Raw genomic sequence first — 22,354 nt, 5'->3', positions numbered from 1 at the left:
TCGTATCTAGACTGTGGGTTCAGGCCCCAGTCAGGGAGCGTATGGGGGGCAACCAATCTGTGTTTCTCTCTCACATTAATATTTCTCTCTCTCTCTCTCTCCCCCTTCTCCTTTCTAATATTAATAAACATATCCTCCGGTGAGAATTTAAAAAATCGATATGAAGCAATTAGTTAACACATAGCTGACCTGTTTTATCTCCCTATGTGTCCCTAGGACCTAGCATAATGCCTGCCAGAGTGAGTACTTGTAAGGGAAGGAGAAAAGAAAGAAGAGAGGGAATGAGGAAGAAGGAAGGAAGGAAGGAGATTGAGCGGAGGAAGGGAAAGAAGAAACCCACAAGAAGAAAGCAACGAGTGTCCCGCATTCATTTATTCATTTATTAGCGTATCCATTCTTCACTGCCAACTATCGCCAGGCAGGCCCTGTACTAGGCTCCAGGGGTATGGATGAAACAGATGAGATCCCTGTGCCCACGGAGTTTGTGTCCTGGCACGTGTGGGGAGAACACACTTGAGCAGCATCCTGCTCATGCCCCTGCAGAACGCCTAAACGCTCCTCTGTCAGATGAACTTGAGCTTGCTGCAGTCCGATGAGCTTGAACCTGCTGCAGTCCTGGTTTCCATCTGGGGGCAGCCCAGCAGCCCAATAAAGGCTCTGAGAAGGTCGGCAACTACAAAACGAACAAACAAAACACAACCGAGTAATCAGGGGCAACTACAAAACGAACAAACAAAACACAACCGAGTAATCAGGTCCGTTCCTAACTCTTTCAGCTTGAAAGCTGCTTTTTCTCAGAATTCCGTTTTTCCATCTTAAAGGAACCAGGGGAGGGGGCCTCGGCGCAGGCCCAGGGTGAGTCTCTCCCTCCTGCTGGGCCCCATTCCTTCTCACTCAGAGTGTTTTCCCAACAGCACGCTGCATGGATGGGTCCTGCCGCCACAATTTCCAACCCTTGGGTTTCCTGGCAACTAGGGGGACTGCCGCTTTGACAGTGCTCCAAGAAACCGGGATCTGTGCCATGTCTCTCCCATGAGGGATGGGGTGGTTGTGGACACTTCTCCTGCCATTCTGTCCCTGGGGCACAAGTGTGGGAAGAAGCAACAGAAGAAGCCACAAGAGCCCGGACGCTGATTTGAACAGCAGGAAGGCCAGAGGCCTGGCCTGACCGGAAGGTCCACGCTATTGTGCCAGGATTCCAGGTTTTGGCAGGGCCCGAGCCCTGCCTGCCAAGGGAACTTGGAGCCTGCCAAACCCCTGTGCGGACCCAGACAAACAGCAACCTCGTGTTTCTGATTCACTTATGCTCAGCTCATCAGACTGCTGTTTGGTGGAATCTCCTTCCATTTCAACAAGTCGCAGGACCCCCTTTGGAAATGCAATTAGCTTTGTCTGAAGGTTTCTGAACTGGGAGGGAGGAGTCAGGCCTTGCTGCTCCTGCCGCAGGCCTCTCCCACTGCAGAAAGAACTACAGCCACTAGCTGCACCTAGAGAAACGGACTTCACCTTGCTGAGCCTCAGTTTCCTCATCCATAAACTGGGGGTGGTATCAACCTGTTCCAATAGTTTGTAGAATCTTCTGCTTTTCCTTCATGGCACCAAGCACAGTTTGAACTTCTGTCTCTGTGTGTGTGTGTGTGTGTGTGTGTGAGAGAGAGAGAGAGAGAGAGATTATGTATTTAAGATCTATTTCCCTCAACCGTGAGCTTCCAAGGTCAAGGCCATCTGGCCACCTTTACCTCCGCACATGTAGGATGGTCTTACCTGTGGGAAGGAGGCTCAGGTCTGAATAACAAGGGTCACTTCTTCCTTCTGCAGCTGAAGAGACTGGGGCCCAGAAGGGGAAGGAACACATTGATAGTCCCATCATGGTCAGCGATGGTCAGAGGACAGTGAGAAGCAAGGGGAGAGGAGAAGGACAGGGGCATCCTGCTGGCTGACCCCTTGGTAGAGCACAGAGACCACTCCCCACCCCACCTGCCTCTGACCCACCAGGCTACCATCTCTGCAGGACCAAAACCCTCAACTGGCCAAGCTTGGGCCTGGGCTGCTAAGTTGAGAGCACAGGACCCCTCACGGGGCAAAGAGTAATGCCCTGGCTTTGCACCTGAAGGAGGCACAGGCATCCCCCTCCACACCTCACAAGCGTGTACATGTGTGTGCACACATGCCCACCAGTGTGTGACTTTAGCTGCTCTGTGCCTCAGTTTTCTCATCTGTAAAATGGGGATGATAAAACCCACCTCGTGCAGTGAGTTAAAAGAGAACCAGTGAAAAACAAAGGGCAGGGCACTCTGGACACAGTAACCCGAGCCAGCAAACCTTCCCACCAACCCCCACCCCACACGCCACTCCTCCCACCAGCTGTCCTCTCAGGAGCTGCTCCTGGGACCCACAGAGGGACTCAGGCTCTCTTGCCTTGGGAAGTAGCTGACCCTGGACACCACCAAGATGCCGAGCGCTGCGCAGCCTCCACCCTGGAGAGCAGGAAATGCCCCGATGGACACAGATGTTCAGCATGAGGCAGCCCAGCCCTGGTCCTAGGGGCCTTGCTCTGTGGTCCAGGACTCCCCGGGGTGTCCCTCAGAGTGTCCCAGGGGCTTCCCTCTACCACACAGGGCAGCTCCTTGGCCATCTGGAAGCAAGACCTCCAAGTCGTAGCCAAGACGGCATCTCAGAGAAGCCAAGACACTTGCCTGAGGTGACTTGGCCAAATGGCACATCTAGAGCAGCTGTGTTTCCCCCTCTTACCAGCTGCCCCTGGGACTGACTAGCCTCTGCCCATCTAGGGAGGGAGGGACGGAGGCGGGGAGACAGCTCCCGAGGAGCTCTTGGTCTCCGAACGACACGTGTGAAAGTGTGGCTTCTTTCCCGCCTGACTGCCCACCTTCCTCGTTCTCTTTGGTTCTCTCCATCTCTCCTTCCTTCCTTCTCTGCCTTCCCATTTCTCATTCAGTCCTGCCCTGCCTCCCTTCGCCTGTGGGTCTCTGTGAGTCCCTGTCTGTCCCTGACTCTGTATACTGTACGAATGGGCTGGCAGCCAGCCTCTAGCCCCCAATGGCCGCGTCAAATCCCATGTGGCATTAACCTTCCAGAACCACCTGCACGCGCGCGAAAGAGTGTAGGCAGCTGTTTGTTTTAATATTGTTGATGAAGTGAAAAATGTGGAGCCAGCTTCGAAGTCCACTACTTGGCAACTGTTACAAACGATGGCACACGCCTACTACGAAATGCTAATCAGTTATTAAGAGAAATAAGCGGAACCTCTCTTTGACAAAGTGGAAATCTCTGAGACATTGTGATGGGTGAAACAAGGCAAATTGTACGAAGATACATATAGTCTGGAGAAAGTCTGGGAATGCTCCCCACCCTCCCCACCCCTCGCCTTCTTGTGAGTGTCTATGTAGTAATATTCACACACCGTACCAAGAACAGAGATTTGAAAGAGGAATACTTAGCAGGTAACAGGGTTTGCCTCTGGACAGGGGCCGGGGTTGAAGGTGACATCTGTCAGGGAACTCTTGTATCCTCATTAGAAAACTCTAATGTTTTCCAAAAGAAGAATGCATTCCTAGATGTATTTCTTAGGTAGCATCAACATGAGAGGAAACAGTAAGAGAAGGCCTTTGAAGATACTGGGGAAATAACCAGATTTACTGCCACAGAAGGGCACTTTCCCAGTTCTATTTTACTGTATATCCTATGTTATACATCTATATTATAAAAATAGTCAACACATTTTTTTCAGAATGAGAATATATTTATACATTTTTGCAGTTAAAAAAAGGATAAAAAAGGAAGTAGCTCTTCCAATTCAGTGAGCAAACCCAGCTTCTACGCACGTTTAGGGGGAACTGAGGCCTAGGGAGCCCACGTGATTGCGAACGGGCAGGGGTGAGTCAGTGGGCGAGGGAAGAGGAGGCCATCCTCAGTGCCCACCCGGCTCACGTGATTCCAGGACACAGCAAACTGGCTTGTTTTGCAACCCAGGCAGGTCCTTTAACCACAAGCCTGCTGGCTGGCCCCGTGTGGCGGGGGACATGATGCCAACGCTCTTCCCTCCGTGAGTCATGCTTCTTCCCGCAATAGCTGGGGGAGGATGTGGAGAAATTAGGCTCTGGGGCAGAAGCTCCTGCCCATCGGCCCTGCCAGGCTGGGTGCCCTGGAGGCTGAGTTCCCAGATGAGGCTGCTGCCGCTGTAGGTGACCCCAGCCTTAGACGTGCACTTCGGACCACAGCAGTCAGTGTCTGTGTGGTGAGCAGAAGCAGGTGGGGGGATTTGGGGGGCTTCTACTGAACATTGAGTGCATATGACACCCAAGGCACTGGGAGCGTGCATCATGATAACTCATAAGGCAGGCCTTGCTGCCCCCATTATACAGATGAAGAAACGGAGCTTCAATGGGAATAAGTGCCTTGCTCAAAGTCTTAGATCCAAGCTAGCAAGTGGCTGAAATGAGACTGGAAACCAGCCTCTCACTGTGCTCTGGTGGTTTTATTTGGCCAGAAAGGTGAATGCTCACAGGTACATGTCCTTGGGGGTCGTTTCTCATGGATCACACTCCCAGGTTTACTGGCGGAAGGGGAAGGTCAGGTAAGAGAATTGATGGCTGCGAGAACAATACGTACTGTTTTTGAGCACTTCTCCGCCAGGTACAGATTGAGTACTTTAGTTTCCTGGGCTCCTAACCCCCTCAACAGCTGGTGAAACACTATCTTCATTTGCAGATGGGCATGCTGAGGCTTGGAATATGAAATGACTACCTAACCACACAGCAGCAAGCAGAGGCAGGGTTCAAAACCAGGCCTGTCTGATTCCAGAACCTACCCATGAGCATTTTTAACCTGAAGGCACACCTTCTCTGCAAGCCCCAGCTCTCAGCTCTCCTTCCACTCTGCAATCTGACTCTTACCAATGAGACAAGTTCTTTTGTTTTTTAAAGATTTTATTTATTTATTTACCTTTAGACAGGAAGGAGAGAGGGAGAGAAACATCAATGTATGGTTGCCTTTCGTGCATCCCCTGCTGGGAGTTGGCCTGCAGGGAACCGGCCTGCAACCCAGGCATGTGCCCTGACTGGGAATCAAACCGAGATCCTCTGGTTCTCAGGCCCGCACTCAATCCACTGAGCTACACCAGCCAGGGCCACAAGTTCTTGTTCATGCTTCAATAAGCCATGGGGCATCACCTCCTCCAGGAAGCCTTCCTCAGCTCCACAGCCAGGGGTTACGACTATGCCCCCATTACTCCCTAATCACATGTGTTTTTGCTGACACATGCCACCTGGCTTTGTGACACTTCTTACTTGTCTTTTCAAGGAACTGTGTAGTCTTTTAGGATAGAGATAATGTTTAAGGGTTAATTTTATGCTTCAACTTGACTGGGCTTAGACGGGACTGCCAGGGAGCTGGTAAAACACTATTTCTGGGTGTGTCTGAGGGTGTCTCTGGAAGAGATGAACATTCGAATCAGTAGACCAAATAAAGAAGTTCACCAGTGTGGGTGGGCATAATGCAGCTTGTGGAGGGCCTGGGTACAAGGGAAAGGGGGTGCAGGCGTGACCTTGCTCTTTCACTTGAGCTGGGACATCCGTCTTCCCTGCCCTCAGACCTCGGAGCTTCCAGTTCTTGGGCTTTCCAACTCAGACTGGGACTCCTCAGGCCTTTGGACTCACACTGAATTCCACCAGCAGCTTCTCCAGCTTACAGATGGGGGATCGTGGGCTTCCTGGTCTCCACACCCAGGTGAGCCAATTCCTGTAATGAATCTCTTATGTAAAAATCTCTATACATCCCTTTGGATCTGTTTCTCTTGAGACTCTTGGCTAATACAGATGGTATCAAGTTCATCAATGATTTTTAAGAATCCTTTTGATCATGTTTTTCATCAGAGGCTAGTGCAATGGTTACATCATAGGCTTTACTGATCCGTAGATCTGAGTTCCAATCCTGACTGGTCTGGGTAATATTGGGTCAATCACTTGACTTCTCTCAGTTCCATTTGTAGAATGGAGATTCTAAGGTCTTCTTCTTGGTGTCGTTGTCAGGATTACATGAAATAGGTATGGGAAATGCTGAGCACAGTGCCTGGGGCACAAAGCACCTTAATGTCATTAACCTCTGGTCTAGCCCAGTCTATGATTGGCTGGGAAAAGCATGGCTGTCCCTATGCCATTGGGAGGACCTGGCTCCAAGCTCCAGCCCTGCCTGTGACTTTTAACTCCTCCCCCTGAGGGTATCCCTCCTCATTCTTCAGAAGTGGTGATTTACACCTAAATCGACATAGGCAGAAAAAGGCTGAGTAGATGAGCTGTACAAATCTATAAGTCAAAATTCACATATAAAGTAATGTAATCAGTAAACAAGCATTTTGAGAAATGGCTATACTTAATTCTACCCAAGGGAATTAAAATGTTATACCTAAGGAGAAAAAGTCTTATCAATGCTCAGTACTGGTGGGGCTGGGTTGAAGGACTCATACACACAGAGAGTACTTGTGACCACTCATATTACAAATTTGGGGGACAGTAGGACAATATATTGTTGCACCCTGATATTTATGCTGAGAAAGTAATATTGAAGAAAGGAAGAGGTACCAGCAGAGATATTTATTGCATCAGTATCTATAACAGCAAAATCCTGGGTAACCTATGAAGGACTCATAAGGCCCTGGTAAGTCAAATCATGGTCATTCATGTGAAGTCAGCACTGTCAGTGATAAAGGCCTCATAGAAACATACATGGTGTTTATTATACTACTACCTGGGAAGCAGAATATGAACCAGAATTTGCTCTATGCACTAGCTATGTTACCTTTGTGTAAGTGTGGGTGAGGACAGAAAGGTCGAAAGCAGAGAGCTGTGGGGGGAGGGGGGGCTGTGGGTTGCTTCTGATGCTCTTGTTGGACCCAGTCACTCTTCCTGAGTCACCCTACAGGTGACCTGGAGAAGTCCCCTGACTTTGGGATTTCATGCCCAGAGTCCTTCCCCTCAGGCTGTCCAGTCCCTGTTTTCTGCAGCCAGGTTAGCCCAGTGATTCCCCAAGGACAACTTCCAGGCTAGCCTCAAGGTACAGATACACAGGATGGCCTCTTATCTGGCTCCAGGAAGCTGAGTGGCCTTCACCAGAGACTTCCAGAAGGCCAAGACACTCTGGTCTGGACTGGAACTTTCCTCCAAGGGCTGTTCAGCATCGGCAGAGGCTGGTCTTGATGAATGGCTCCAGAGAGCACTTACCCTAGCGGCCAAGAGCCCTGCACGAGAGGGAGGCTGCCTTAGTCCTTACGGTACTGAGGGGAACCTTAACAAGCTAGGAGCTTTGCCTGAAACGTGTGTGCTCTTCATATACTTTTTCCCCACAGGACCATTAGACCAAGCCAAGTCCTGGATGGAACCATTTCTGTCTGGAAGGAACTCCAGAGGGGCCCATAAAGCAGCATGGAAAATACTCAGATGGCCAGCCACCCTCTTCCTTGGACCCTCTTGGGTTTGGCTGATGTCCCGTTGGCATCAGAGGTGGGGTCTGCACTCCACTCCCACCCTGGTCTCTATCACAGATGAACTCTGACTCTGCCCAGCTGTTGAGAAGTCATGCATTCCCAGGTAACACCCAACCCGGCCACAAAATCATGCTCTTACCACCTGAGTCACCTGAGTGGCTAGAGTGGACTTCCTGGGAATCCTTCATTGTCCTTCACTTGTTTGTCTGTCCATCCATCCATCCATCCATCCATCCATCCATCCATCCTTCCACTTCTCCATCCATCCATTTCTTCCTCAATTATTAATCATTTTCTTCCAGACACTGTTCTAAGCCCTGGGGATATGTCAGGGCAATGGTGACCCTGGAAATGGATAATAAGTGAATAAGGAAAAGATAAAAAGTTGTATAAAGGAAATCGACTGGGAGTTCTTTCGTGGTGGAGAACAATGGGTAGGAGCAAAGCAAGAAGTGGGGTAAAGAGCCTCCCAGGCAGAAGAAATAGCTGAGCAAAGGGCTGAGGAAGGTTCTGGGTGAGTTCTAGACATCTCACCCTGCTCCTCCTACTCCTCTTTCTTCTCTGTTTCTGTTCCCTGTCTCTTTCCATTTCATTGATCACTGGGATTTCATCCATACTTTTTAATATTAAATAGGTATTTTATTTTATTTTATTTTTTTCATTTAATTCTTGTTCAAGTACAGTTTCCTGTCTTATATTCATCCATATTTTGATGTTCGTCTGACTTCGTCTGAGTCTGGCCCCATTTCTCTCTCTCTGTTTGCTTCATCCCCTGACTCTTTCCACCTCTCTGTCTATCACCTTTTCTCAGCCTCTGCCTTTCTTTGTTCTCCCTCCTGTTCCTTTAGTTGCTTTGGCTCTCGCTCCCTCTCCCCTTTATCACTTTGGCTCCACCTCCCCCACCCCATCATCACCACCACTTTCCCTCCTGTGCTGCTGTGTCTTCCGTTCCAGAGCAGAGGCCACTGGGACGCCCCTCTGATCCCTATCGCTCCCGACAGGGGAGACCTTGAAATCACTCCCATGGTACGTCTCTGGGAGGTGTTAAGCTGGCAGTGTTTTGTCTGTACCTGAGAAAGACAGAGTTTTTTAAAAAACAAATATATACATTCTCAGCAATCCAAGCATTTGTATTTCTCCATTGATCCATTACGAGGACGTTGAGTGAGAATAAGCCTTCCCTGGGGCCTGGAGGAGAATTACAGAATGAGCCAGCTGCGCTGGGGAGGTTGGTGGGGGTGGGGGACGGGTGGTGCAGGGAGTGGAAATTCTTCCAAAGGGCAGGGCCAGACCCTGTGCTCTGAGGACCTGACGAAGGGGCCAGTTTGCAGAAGGGCAGAGATCACTTTTGTTGGGGGAGACAGGGGAAGCTTCATGATGCCCAAGAGTCACCTCATCTGTGACCACCTTTTCCTGCCCGCCGCCCCCACCCCTACAGAGACATGACAGCTCATCGTCTTTGTCTCTACTCTACAGTGTGTGGATGGCTGGTGCGGCTCCGGAGTTCTGAAGGATTCCTCCTCCCCACTGGACGTGAACTTGGAAAAAGTCATTTTGAGTTCTTCAGCTTCACACCCCCAGTGGCCATCCCTCAGCTTGTGTGCTGCTTGGCTGAGCCAGTTTCCAATTAAATGCTCACTGGGCAGGGATGGGGGTAGGTCTATGCAAGTAACATGTGGTAGACGGCACTTAGGAAGGTGGGAAAGTGCCTTCGTTTCCTTGTCTCTGAATTAAGGGTGTCAGGGAAACAGTTCAGGTGAAGTGCTTGAAACATTGAGTAAGTGCTCAGTGGTGTGACCTCATCATTCTTGTCATCAGGGCCTTGTCAGCATCAACAATGTCACCAAACTCTTCAGACTTGGGCAGCATGCGATGAACTGGCTATAGAATCCTTGCTCTCTTTATTATGAATGGACAGGAGACTATGACATTTTGGTGCAAACAGCTAGTTTCGATCTGGGTGAATTCTTTCATTCTCCCAAATATGTCTTCTCACACCCTGAGTGTCTGCCCAGTGGCAGGTGAAGAACTCGAGGACCTTGCTGGAACGAACGAGCCTGCGATCTTCCTTCCCTCACACTTGTCTGCTCTGTCTGGAAACACCCCTCTGCTATGCGGTTCCTTTCCTTCCTCCAGGCTGGTCCGGGGGCTGGTTCCCCCTCCTCACTGGTCAGAGCAGAGCTAGACATCCTCTCTCTGTCTGAGCATTTCATGCAGCATTTTGGAATGCTCTGCTGATTTGATTCTAGAACTTTCTTCCACTTCTCTCTAAGTCTTTGCTTCACCACATGTAAAATGAGAGCGTTTTATGACTTAAACGTGAAGAATCAATGAAAAAAATGCATGATGTGTGAACTGAAGCTCATGGTCATCAACACTCGTCTGACCTCCCCTGAGTGGGAACTTTTTTTTTTTTAGTACCATCAGTAATTTTATTGCTCAATTCCCTTTAAAATAGGTTAAATGCTGGTGTAAATTTCTAAACCCCAGCCCATCGATAGTTTCCCCCCAGCTATTCACAATGGCAGGCCGGAAAAAAAAAAGAGTTTGGATGCTCACAGTTTGGGATGAAATTGACCTATGTTGATAACAAATCGTGGTCATTACAGACCTCAGCCTTAATACTTGCAACCAACAGCAAGAATGATTTGCATGTTCAAATGTGTGTTGAGAATTGTATAAGTTGCATCTTCTCATTGACAAAATAATATTCCCAGACACTAGTACACTGCAGAATTAGCTTTCCTGCCTTCACAATCCAAGATTGTGATTTTGGAAGTTACAGTTAAAAAATTTAAAGCACAGTCAGAATAAAGTCTAGCTGTGCTCTGGCTTCTGGGAAAAGCCAATGTGCTTTGTAGTGTTCACACCCTACTCTGCCTATCTTTTCTTCTCTTTTCTTTTCTTTTCCTTAGCTCACTGATGGTTGTGTGTTTTCTTTTCCTTTTTTAAAAACATTTTTATTGTTATCCTATTACAATTGTCCCAGTTTTTTCCCGGTGGCCTCCTCTGTCTAGTCTACCCCCTACTCCCATAGTCGGTCCCCATGCTGTTGCTCACGTCCATGGGTCACTCATACATGTTCTTTGACCAGTCCTTCCCCTTCTTCCCACCATGAATGGCGGCGGAGTGGGAGCTCTTTACGGGGGAAAGCTCTCTTTGATTCGTCTGCGAAGACCTAGAACTGACTGTCCAAGATAGCAGTAGCCACAGACCCCCTGCGGCTGCTGAATGCTTGAAATGTGGCTAGTGCAACTGAGCAGACCTGTGTGTGTAAAATGCACACCGAATTTGGAAGATTCAGGGTAAAAGGCAGAACGCAAAATAACTGGTTAATATTTTTATATTGGTTAATGTGGAAATGGTGATATTTTGGGTAGCGTTAAATAAAACAAGTAAAGATTGCTAACGTAGCTGTATTTTATGTTAAAATAAGTGTATTCAACATATGAAAATGCTTATACTAGTGTATGACAAAATCACTGTTAAATAACATAATTATGACTTAAATTGATTTTATTTATTTCTTTTTTGAGTTTTTGATATGGCTACCAGAAAATTTAAAACTGCTTCTGTGGCTCATATCACAGTTGTATTTTACAGTGTCGCCCGACAACATAGCAAAGAACCTGATTAGCACCAGTAAGCAGTACATGCGGATGGCACGGGCGAATGAGTGGACAAATGGAGGAAAAAATAAAAGTAAGTGACTGGGTAGACAAACAAATAATAAATGGGTAAATGAACAGGTGGAAATAGATGCATAGAAGGATGGCTAGATATGTGAATGAAAGGAGGAATGAATGGAATTGATGGCGGAATGAAAGAATGGCCAGACATAAAAAAAACGATAAATTGGTGGGTGGGTAAATTACTAAAAAGATTAAATCAGTAAGTCCCCGAGTACACACATACATACGTACATATGGAAAGAGTAGATGCCTCGGGAGACCAGGACTTGACTTTGACAAGAAGGCCTATCCTTCTTCCTGGGCTCATGGAGCGTAAGCCTTTGACCAAGAAGAAAGGGTTACCCTTGCTCTCGGGGAATTTATTATTTTAATTGTTAGCCTTCATCAGAGGTTATTGGAATTTTTCCCCTTAGACAGTTAATATCACTTGTAAATTATTTGTCACATCGTTGTAATTCTATCCAGATCCTTAACTTTCTAATCATGTATCTTTTATGGGGTCTCTTTTAAAGAAGCACTATAATTACATGCCAAGGGTCCCAGTAAATTTTATCAGGCCATAAAATATTATACTTTAATTATTTGGAAGGGGAAGAAAGGCAGATGTTCCTTCTGCGCAAGACTGGGGATCGATACCGTGGGGCTCAGGGTGGCACAGGCAGCTGCCGACACCCTCCTCTTCCTGGGGTCCCTCCCAGAGCGCGTCCTTCCAGCCCCAGTGCTGTTTGCCCAGCGCAGTGGGGCCCAGTGGACCAAGCAATGCCTCTTTTGGGCTTCTTCTGTGGATGCGGGGCCGTAATATGCTCTGAAGTGTACATCCTTGAAGTGGCCTCACGATGCACAGAAAGTCCAAGAGGCGGTTGGGGAGGACGCTGTTATTCCACACTTTTCACAGGTGAGAAACCTTAGACCCAAAGGGCAACTAGAGATGGGGCTCTGGCTTCGTCCTTCTGTCTCTGCGGTACAGTTTTTCCCTCATGGTGCCATGCTTGCTACTATGAACGCACACCGGAGAACAGATATGTGCTCAGTGGGGTGTCAGAGTCTCAGGGGTTTGAAAGCAGAAATGCTATGGGCACCAGGGCATTGCATCCAACACTCTCTTTACTGAAATACGTGTGTTAGCTAGGTTTCCACTGTGTGCCAGTCCCTGGGGCTGGGCAGGAGCAATAAACCACATGGACGAGTCGATGGGGCTTGTTCACGTAGATCGTGGAGACTGTACCTGTGATAAGTGCTAAGAAGAGGGACTTCGAAAACTTAAAAGCAGTGACTTTTAATGAGCTGGGGAGGTCAGAGAAAATCTTCCTGAGCAAATAAGTGATTTGCTTTTCGAAGACTAGGTAGGAGTTAACTAGGTAAACAGAGGAGGGAGATGTGTTTTAGGGGGAGGGAATAGCATGGACAAAGGGCCTGTGGTAGGAAGGCCTGGAAAATAATCCAGGGTGGCCAGAGCAGAGTTACTACTGGTGGGAGACTGAGACAAGGCTTGGTGCAGTGTCAGGGACCACATCACACAAGGCCTAGTGAGCTTCTGGTTTTTCTTTTGAGAGCATTGATGTTTCAGGCGAAGGTTTAGTTGAGGAGAAAGAAATGCATCCAAAAGCAGTGCGGGCAAGGGGAGGCTTTGTTCTGGAGGGAGGAGCAGAGCTCTAAGCGCAGGGGTGAATTCAAGAACAGAAGGAAGGCAGGGACTGGTGAGCAATCCCCACTCATCGCTCTGGGTCTTGACTTAGATGTCATTTCCTTGGGGAGACCTCCCATGACCCCCAACTGGGCTAGGTCCCCCACCCCCAAAGAGTGGCCCCCACCCGTCACTTCCCCTTTCATAATGCACAATACTGTTACTGCCGTGTCTTACTTAATGGTCTCTTCCCCTCCCTGGATGTGGGCCCCATCCTTGAGGGCTGGGATTAGGGGTGTCTAGATCACTGCTGCCTACCCTGCACCCAGCCCAGGACCTGGCCCAGAACGGGCAGGCAGCAGGCAGAACCAAATGAGCATGTCACCGAATGGGGCACCCGGGAGAGGTGGAATTTACCGGGGGCATGTTCTCCTGCTACTGACCCCCCGCCCCATCCCTCCCTCTCTTCCTCCCTTATTCACTTCCTTTTTTTGCCCTAAAGCTGAACTCCTCCAAGTCTCTGCTCAGGGGCTGTCATCTGAAAGAAACGATGAACCCAGGAGAACGTTTCTTAGCTCTGATCAGAAATAATCGATTTCCCCAGGAGGGTTGCCATGCATACGTTCATTATACAGATGGACTACCTTGTTCCAAGAGGTAAGATGACTTGGTCAAGGCTGCTCGGAAGGAAGATGACAGAGCATTTATAAACTCCTCCATGTCACCCGCTTAGAGTGACTCATCCTGTTACTGCTAATTATCTCAGGGTGAACTCTTTTTGGTGAACCTTGTGGTTACAGGCTGGTGAAACCCCCAGCAAAGGTTTCTGCCTAAAGAAAGTTGTGTTTAATATATCAACAGCAAATAATAAGATGCCAATGGTAGCTGGAGTTTATGCCAGGAACGTCCCCAGTCTTTTATGGCAGGGGTCTGTTGGCCAAATCCTATTTTTTGCCAATGAGGTTTTATTGGTACCAGCCAATGCCAACTCGCTTCCAGGTGTGTCTGCTTTCCTGATGTGATGGCAGAACTGAGGAGTTGTGACAGGAACCGTGTGGCCCTCCAATCCTCAGATATTTGCTGTCTGGCCCTTACCAATAAGGCTTGCCAATCCTAGTCCCTGCTTTATCTTCATCATTGCAGCATGGTGACCTAGGTCTTATCATGTCCATTTTACAGAGAACAAAACTGAGGCTCAGACAGGACAAGTAAGTTTCTTGAGGTTTCATAGAGCCCAGAGCCCAGAGATTCTGTCTTCAAAACTTGTGGTCTTTCCTCATGTGCTCTACTGGACATGACAGTGTCAGTCTGACCTTGAGGAGAAGGCAGGTGACCGATTTCTAACAGGCTCTAGAAGGCCACAGTCTGAGTGCTCCAGCAGCAGCTTCTTTTAGGGCAAATGCTCTGGTTATCCATTGGTACCTAAAGATACCCTTTGATGAGTAACTGCAAACAACGGTGATCCTTTAGTTTGCTCTCAAATCTGCAATTGGAGCAGAGCTTGGAAGGGACAGCTACTTTCCACACTGCATCGGCTGGACAGTTCTAGTGGGGCTAAGGATCGACTGCCAAGATGACTCTGGCTCTGGCTTCCCCTCTGCAGGCCCCTCTCCACAGCACGTCTTGGGCTGCCTTGCAGCGTGGTGGCTGGATTCCAAGAGGGAGCATCCCAAGAGGCAGGAGGTGGAATTTGGCGATTTCTTAGAGCCGTGGCCTGGAAACAGCAGAGGGCCACTTCTGCTATGGGTATTGGCCCAGGTGTCTCAACGCTGCTTAGAGTCCAGGAAGGGGACAGGGATACCATCTTTCAGTGAGAGGAATGTCAAAGAATTTTGAGGCCCTATTTTAAAAACGCCACAGCAAATCTTCATATTTATCTTAGGGGCCCCTCGGATTATCACTTTGGTTCTTGTTAGGGTGACCCGATCATCTCTGTTCAAACTCAGAGACACTAGGAGAATGAAAGGGAATGCCACAGATCATAAGAGCAGGCAACGAGGGCAAAACTGAACTCTCCCAGACAAACCAGGTATATAGTCGCCCCACCCCTGGAGGCAGTGATTAATGTCCTATTGATGTACCCAAGTCACCTTGGGAAGGTTATATGAAGATCACTGTGTTCTGGTTAAGTATGAAACACATTTGGGAGAATCTGAATAAGCCGTTTTAGAATAAATAGTCATCTTTCACCTGTGTGCGCCATCTTCAGTTACCTGGAAAAGTCTCTGCTTCCCTGAGTTGTCCAGGTAGCCACACTGGGCCTGCGACATAAGGCCCCTCAGACACACAGCACCCCAAATGCTACTGGCTGGGGCTGCCCTGGGAGGTCTCCCTGCCAAGGGAGGGCTCCTTCCATGCTCGGCTCAGTGCTAGATCCTAGAAACGCAGAGAGAGAGGTAAGATGCCGTCCTGTCCTGCAGGTACAAATAGAGCAGTATTGTGGGAGTCCCCCCGAAACCAGGTAAATGAGAAAATCCAGGGGGTTTACACAGAGAAGATGACTTTCGGGCTGGATGGTTTATTTATTTACGTATTTAAATATATATTTTTAATTCAAATACCATTCTGATCACTCATGGTCCAAGAACATTCAAATGATAAACCAAAGAGAAACAGATGTTGGAAATTGGTCTTCAAACATCACAGCCAGTGATGCCCCCCTTGCCAGTGATCTCGCCAACGTAAAACCACATCCACACCTCGGTGGCCACCAAGCCATCCAGCCAGAGCTTCCTCCAGTGTGAGCTGTTGGAAGCTACCAGGTTGAGCACTGTGGACTCTTTTCACAAGCTCCGAATAGCTGTAGGGGGTCTCAGCAGGAGCTGGAGGAATCAGCTCAACCTTGGCATATGGCCAAAATGTGGCCAGTTGAGGTTTCAAGGAGGTCACAACCGCATTTACCGGCACTGGGGCCTCCTCTGCAAGGTAATGGGCCACGGTTGCAGGATGGAAAATCTGTGGCCCTTCCAGCCAGCTGAACATGCTATTGATAGACTGGTTGATTTTGATTACCTAGTACATCTCAGGCATCTTGCTAAACATTTACATGTACCATCTCATTTCATAGTTAGAGAAACCTCAGAGAGGTGGATGTTATTACCATCCCCATTTTACAGATGAGAGAGTTGAGGCTTAGGGAGGTGAAGTAACTCACTTAAGTCTCTTCTGGTAGGAGTAGCAGAAGCAGAACAGGCACTGGGAATGAAAGGAGGAAAGATGAGTAGGAATTTATAGAACTTTAAAGAAGGAGCGAGCATTTCAGGCAGGAAACTAGCAACTGTAAGGACAGACAGGTGGTGCAGGAAGCCTGGGGGATAGACAGTCATTGGGTGTTTCTGGAGCATAATTGGGGTACAGGGGGTGTAGTGAGGTTGTGGCTTGGAAGGAAGGTTGCAACCCAGAGGGCTTGGTATTTTTCTTACAGGAGCTGGGCCTCCTTCTGAGCGTTGAAGGGAGTGGACCAACACCAACCATCCCGAGCTTGGGCCCCTCGCTATTCTGGTGTGAACCATAGACCAGAAGCGTCACCCAGGAGTTGCTTAGGAATGCAGCATGCCAGGCCAGCTGGATCAGAACCTGCATTTCAACAAGATCCCCAGGTGGTTCCATTGCCCTTAGACATTTGGAAGCACTGACCTAGCATGCTGCAGTCCAGAGTTTATAACTTTACATCATGTTTGCTGACAGTCGAGATCTTCCGCTGATAGTTTCCCGTTCTGAAAACCTGAGCAATGGTTTACAGGAGATTTAGGGGAGGATCTGAGGTTAGTAACATCGATAACTGTAATCCACCCATTAGATTTTTTCCCTGGTTGTTCTATGGACTCTATAGCTTGGACCCTCTGCAGTAACGTAAGACTCAGCCGTGGTTCCCAGCCACCCCTTCCACCAACTGAGCCAGCTAGCTCAGTGGCACAATTTTATGGGCCACTGGCTGGCACCCCGGGTCATGGAGCCCTCATCTGATGGACGGGAGTCCCTCCCTGAGAGTCCCTTATCTGATGGACGGGGTGCTAGTCCCTGGGAGCAGGGACAGAGGTAAATAGATTCTCTGGCCTATCCACTTCACAGAATGAGTGACCCCGGCTAAAAAGGAGGGTGATGTGGATGTTTTACCAGGGCAGTGTTTGCTCTGGCTGAGAGTGGGGGCCCAGGGCCTGAACTTGATCCCTTTGATGGTCACATTCCCTACCTGCTAGTGGATGTTCGGCAGCAGAAGTGAGGGCGGACTCTGCGTGTGCTTGTGTGCACGTGTGCACGTGTGCACGTGTGACTCTAAAAGGCCGAGGTTGCAGAGATGTGGGTTTTCAGTTTCCTCCTTATTGTCAGGGAGTCTTAACCGATGTCAGAAGTGGCGGTGAGGCTTAGAATGGGAGCTGCCCATGTATTTCCATCTTTCCTTCTTCCTCCCGGATGTTTTCCATGAACATTTCTTCCTCCAGGCCGGACAGGGAGGTGGGGAGCCGTGTTTGGTGGTGGGGAGAGCAGAACCGGCCCCGGACCTGCAGAAGCTCACAATCTGGTAGGAGGAAGGACAGAAGACAAGCAAAGGATGAGGCAGGTGCTGTGTTTTAAAGAGAGTGGGACACAGTCAGTGCTGGGGGAACAAGACGAGGGACCTCTGGTTCCAAGTGGAAGACAGGTCTGCCTTTCCCCGTCTTATGCCTTTGGAAAGACGCCACAGCCTCTTGGCTCCTCAGAGTGTTAGTCCATGTCAGGGTTCTGCTAATTTCCCCCTTCAGAGTTTGGAGGAGGATTAGACAATGTAGGTGGAAGTGTCCAGCCAAGCACATGACTGGTATCCATAGACTCCTGGACCCTAACCTCTGACTCGAGCTGGGCCGGCTGTTCTGGCTCACCAGGGGCAAAAAACCAAAGGGACTGGTTTCATTTCACAAACCACACTTGTCCTGCGCTCCTTCCTGTCTTGCAGAGAAGTGACTTTTGTCTCGTGCAAGAAGACACATTTGGTGATGGCGTGCCCCAGGCAACCAGAGGGATCTTGCAAAATGTAAGATTCCCTCACGCTGCAGAAGAATGAAAGGGAGAGAGGAAGTGGGACCCCTCCTTCTTGTACTGGGAGGCTGTGCTGGCTTTGGCATCTTAACGTCATTCTTACGAAGATTGAGTTTGAGTGGTTTAGGGACTTGCCCTGAAAGTCTTTCTTGCTCTCCTTTTCCTTCTTCTTCTTCCTCTTTAACAACATACCTTCTGTGTACTTCCTTAAACTGTCTCTCATAGCAGACAACCTCAGGAAATAGTGACCCCCTATCTGCTCTGCTGGGCTTGGCAGGAAGGCAGGGCAGGGGACAGAGAACTTGGGGCAGTGTTCCCAGGAGAGCAATAGGCATGGGGCTGGTTCACAGAATCACAGAAACTCCAGACACCTGGTATGAAGAGGACTTAGGCCCAGTAGTGAGGGTGGGAGTTTGGGGCCCCATTCTTGCTCCTGTTGGCCAGACTCATTCTTGAAGGCTCAGCTCAGAGGCATTTTCCTCTGAAAGTCTGATTTTCTTGACCTCCACAAGGTCTTTGGTCTTAGCAGCAAGTGTTGACTAAGCCTTCCTGGGAGCAGCCAGCTCTCTGCTGTTCTTTGAAGGGAGGGTGAGAAATGGGTGTACTTTTGCACTGTGGCTCAGTATTCCCCTGGGGTGACCCATGCTACTCACTCATAGTGCCTACACATGTGCATACCCACCAATGCTTGCATGTTGACTTCCACCAGTCTACGCACTTGCACACAATACACAGGTACAGGCACCTGCACCACTTGGCTCACACTCCCCTCCACAGCCATGGCCTTCGCACCAACTCCATTAGGGAGCTTTATTGCCTGAGCTCTCAGGTGTTTGTAGACCTGACATTGTTAAGTGACTGAGTGGGCCTTTTGGTGACACTTCCATAAAACCTCATAAATCGCCTCTGTGCAAAGTCGTATGCACATTTAAATTTTCCTCAATAAATACACACATTCTTATTTCCTAATAGCTCCAGCCTTGGCTGAGTGCCCAACCCAGGAGTCCAATTCTTGTGCATTTGGTCAGGGTATATATATCGTGGACAAGAATGTGGACCACTCTGCTGGTTGTTTGAGGCCCAAGACATCCTCAGGGACTTGAGGTAATAGAGGCCTGATTTGAATGAAAGTTAGGGGTCATCTTACCCAATTGTAAATTATGCTCCTCCCCTTGCAAACGACTCACTTTTCACTTGTTCATTTATTCCAGCTAAACTCTTTTTAACCAAAGTGTTAGGCAAGAGTTACTATTAAGCCAGTTTTCAGACGTGAAAGCTGAGGTCAAGACCAGGGCCTGGGAATATGTATTTAAATAATCCCCTAGCTCATCTGATAGAGGTAGTATTGGTCACACTTTGAACATGTAGGTCTTTTGTGATTATGAGTTGGGTCTCAAGATACAACTATAATTTCCACTTTCATAAAATAAACATATCTTGGAAACAATAACTTTGAAAAATGTAAGGAGCGATTTCAAGAACAAACTTTGGAATTGACCCCCCCTCTACCCACAGAGAGGCCAGCTGTCTGTCACCTCCTACGGACAGTGCAGCAGCCATCATCTCTCCTGGCTTTGCAAGGACTTTGATGCACTGTCACTTGCCTGTCTTTGAAAAATATTTTTGTTACTTCTAAGTTGATACATCTTTACCCCTGACAAAACTCTTCTAGTGGGCTATTCTCCTCTCCAGTTTATGGACTAGGAAGCAGAGAGGTCAAGTTTTGGTGGAACCTGGATTACGAAGCCAGCTCTCTGACCTTCAGTAGGGCCCATGTCCCCTGCACAATGTTGCCCAAACCCTAACTGCTGTTAGAGGGGGGTTAGCTTCCAGGGGGGCCAGAGGGATGTGTTAAGGGTCTCAAGGTTGCAGCACAGATTCCCTTGCAATGTCATTTCATGGAACAGAGAGAAGGCAGACAAAAGACAGGTGAAGGCTGGGGGCAGGGATGTGAGAGCCTCTGACTGAGTGCTATTTAGTGCTATCAGGTAATGCTAATTAGGTACGACTTCAGGAGTGGAGGGGTTGAAATATACAACAAAAGAGAACCTTTTCTCTGAGGCTTTTAAAGTTAAAAGCTTGCTAAAGTAGAAGAGGGGGAAGCGCAGAGCTCACATTATTGCTTTGATTTGGTATTCTGGGAGGCCCATTACCAAGGAGCCATCAATTGTCCATGATGGCCACAGAGAAGGGGAGACAATGGGCCACAGGGGAGCCCCATTGGCTCTGATGCTTTTGCTTCTCTCTGTGGGTCCCCCAAATTGTGCCATCAGTAAGTGGGATCAAATAAGTTCTCACCTCTGGGGAATGCCTGCTGAGTGGGGTGTTGGAGCACATGCATTCAGTTGTCACTGAAAGATTCTGTGGTCATTGAGAAGATTCCAGAATACTCTATGAGAAAGATATTGACATTACCCTGACTTTTCTGACCTAGCCATGCACAATCCGAAGCTCTGGGTAATCCAGCATGTTCTCTAAAGCCTGGGTGTCCCCAATCCCTACTAGCCTTGCTCTCTCCTTCCTGCTTTGCTCCAATGAGATGTCACCCAGGAGTCCCTTGGCACCTCCTCTGTCAACTGTAGGTCTGTATCTCTCAACCAGACAGCCATGGCGGTAGGGATGAGAGTTTTACATGGGTTCAGTGACATGAACTCTCATTCACAAAGGTTGATATGGCTAAGGCAACTGCCTGGTGCTCTACCTGCCGATAGGATCAACCAACTCTGAGTCCTTAATACGGCACCAATCCCCAGGGAGCCAGCCAGCCTGGTGACAGGGCGATTACACTGAATTGTTTCTATCATAGAAGGGGCAATGCTTTGTTCTCATTAGTGTAGACACTTGCTCTGGATACGGCTTTGCCTTCTCTGCCCACCATGTTTCTTCCAAAGCCAGCATGAATTCACAGAAGGCCTTGTTCACCCTCACAGTGGTCCACGTGGCATCATCTCTGACCAAGAAGTCACTTGACAGAAAATGACCCTCACCAAGGGGTTCATGCCAGTTAAATTCACTGGCCTTGCAATGTTTCCTATCACCCTGAAGCAGCTGGCCTGATAGAATTCTGGAAGAGGCCTTCCGAAGACTCTTTGTGGTACCAGCTGGGCAGCAGCAATTTGTGGGGCTGGAATAATAATGTCTTCCAATAACGGCACTATGCCAGTCTCCAAAATGATGCTGGTTTTCTCCACAGCCAGGTGGGGGGGATGAGCTACCGTTATGTCTACCCCAGTGATCCAAGAGCAAAAGTTTAGCATCCTGCTCTCATGATTCTAAGTTCTCTTGATCTAGAAGATACAGAGCCCAAGGGAGAAGCGCTCTTATGCGGAGGCGATAGCCACGGATCATTTAGAGGGAAGTCCAGACTGCCCCCTGGCCTCTTTGCATGCCTCATGCCAGGGAACCCACCAGGAAGGGAGTTCCTGTGCTGGCTGGCACAATGGACCCTGAACACAAAAGAGAAATTGGATGGTTGATGAACAATAAGGGTGAAGTGGAACGTGTCTGTGTTTTAGTCTGTTCAAGCGGCCATAACAAAATATCACAGACTGGGTGGCTTATGCACAACAGAAATCTATTTCTCACAGGTCTAGAGGTTGAAGTCTAAGGTCAAGGTGCCCACACCTGGTGAGAATGCACTTCCTGATTCATGGGTGCCTCAGGGTTCTCAGGGCAGAAAATACACGAATTACATCCCAACAGCCCCCAAGTCTTAACTCATCCCAGCATGAACTCTGAAGTCTAAAATTCCAAAGTCTCATCTAAATAGCGTCTAAATAAGATATGGGTGAGACTCAAGGTATGATTCATCCCGAGGCAAATTGGTCTCCCGTTGTGAACCTGCGAATCCAGACAAATTATGTGTTTCCAAAATATAATAGTGTGACTGGCATAGGATAGACACTCTCATTCCAAAAGGGAGAAATAGGAAAGAAGAAAGAAGTAATGGGTCCCCCCCAAAATCCAAAACCTAATGGGAAAAATGACATTAGAGCTTATGGCTTGAGAATAATCTCTGGCTGAATGCTCCACCCTTGATCCACTGAGGCTGCTGTCCTGCCCTCACTGTTCTGACAGGTTGAAGTCACGTAACTTAATGGGACAAAAATAACAGAAAGTCCTCCCGTATTACCAAGTTCTAAAATGGTGTGTTTTTCTATTCTATGACTTTTTTTCTAGTCTGGTAGAATGTGTTATGGTTTGTTAATAAGTGCCCTCCACATTTATTGATAGGTTATTACTAAGATGCTCTATGTTTTCAGACAGATATAGGGAATGATATATATTTTTACAGTTGTAAAACTGATAGATTTCTATTTAATTTCCTGTACGCTATAATGGCCATATTAAACATGTATATTTAATTTACCTGGAGGCAATAAATGATCCCTAGCAGTTTTAGGCTCACCTCATCCATCCTTGTGGTCCTAGCGAGAGAATGAAAAGAATGCCATCTTTTCCAGTAACTGTAAAACTCATATACTTGCATCTTGGACCCATGGTGTGGACCACTGATGGAACCAC

The sequence above is a fragment of the Sturnira hondurensis genome, unplaced genomic scaffold (assembly GCF_014824575.4).
Source record: "Sturnira hondurensis isolate 20B ecotype Veracruz unplaced genomic scaffold, ASM1482457v3 Scaffold0004136, whole genome shotgun sequence".
Classification (NCBI taxonomy): Eukaryota; Metazoa; Chordata; class Mammalia; order Chiroptera; family Phyllostomidae; genus Sturnira; species Sturnira hondurensis.
The sequence above is the reverse complement of the archived record's forward strand: the minus strand, read 5'-3'. Positions refer to the sequence as shown.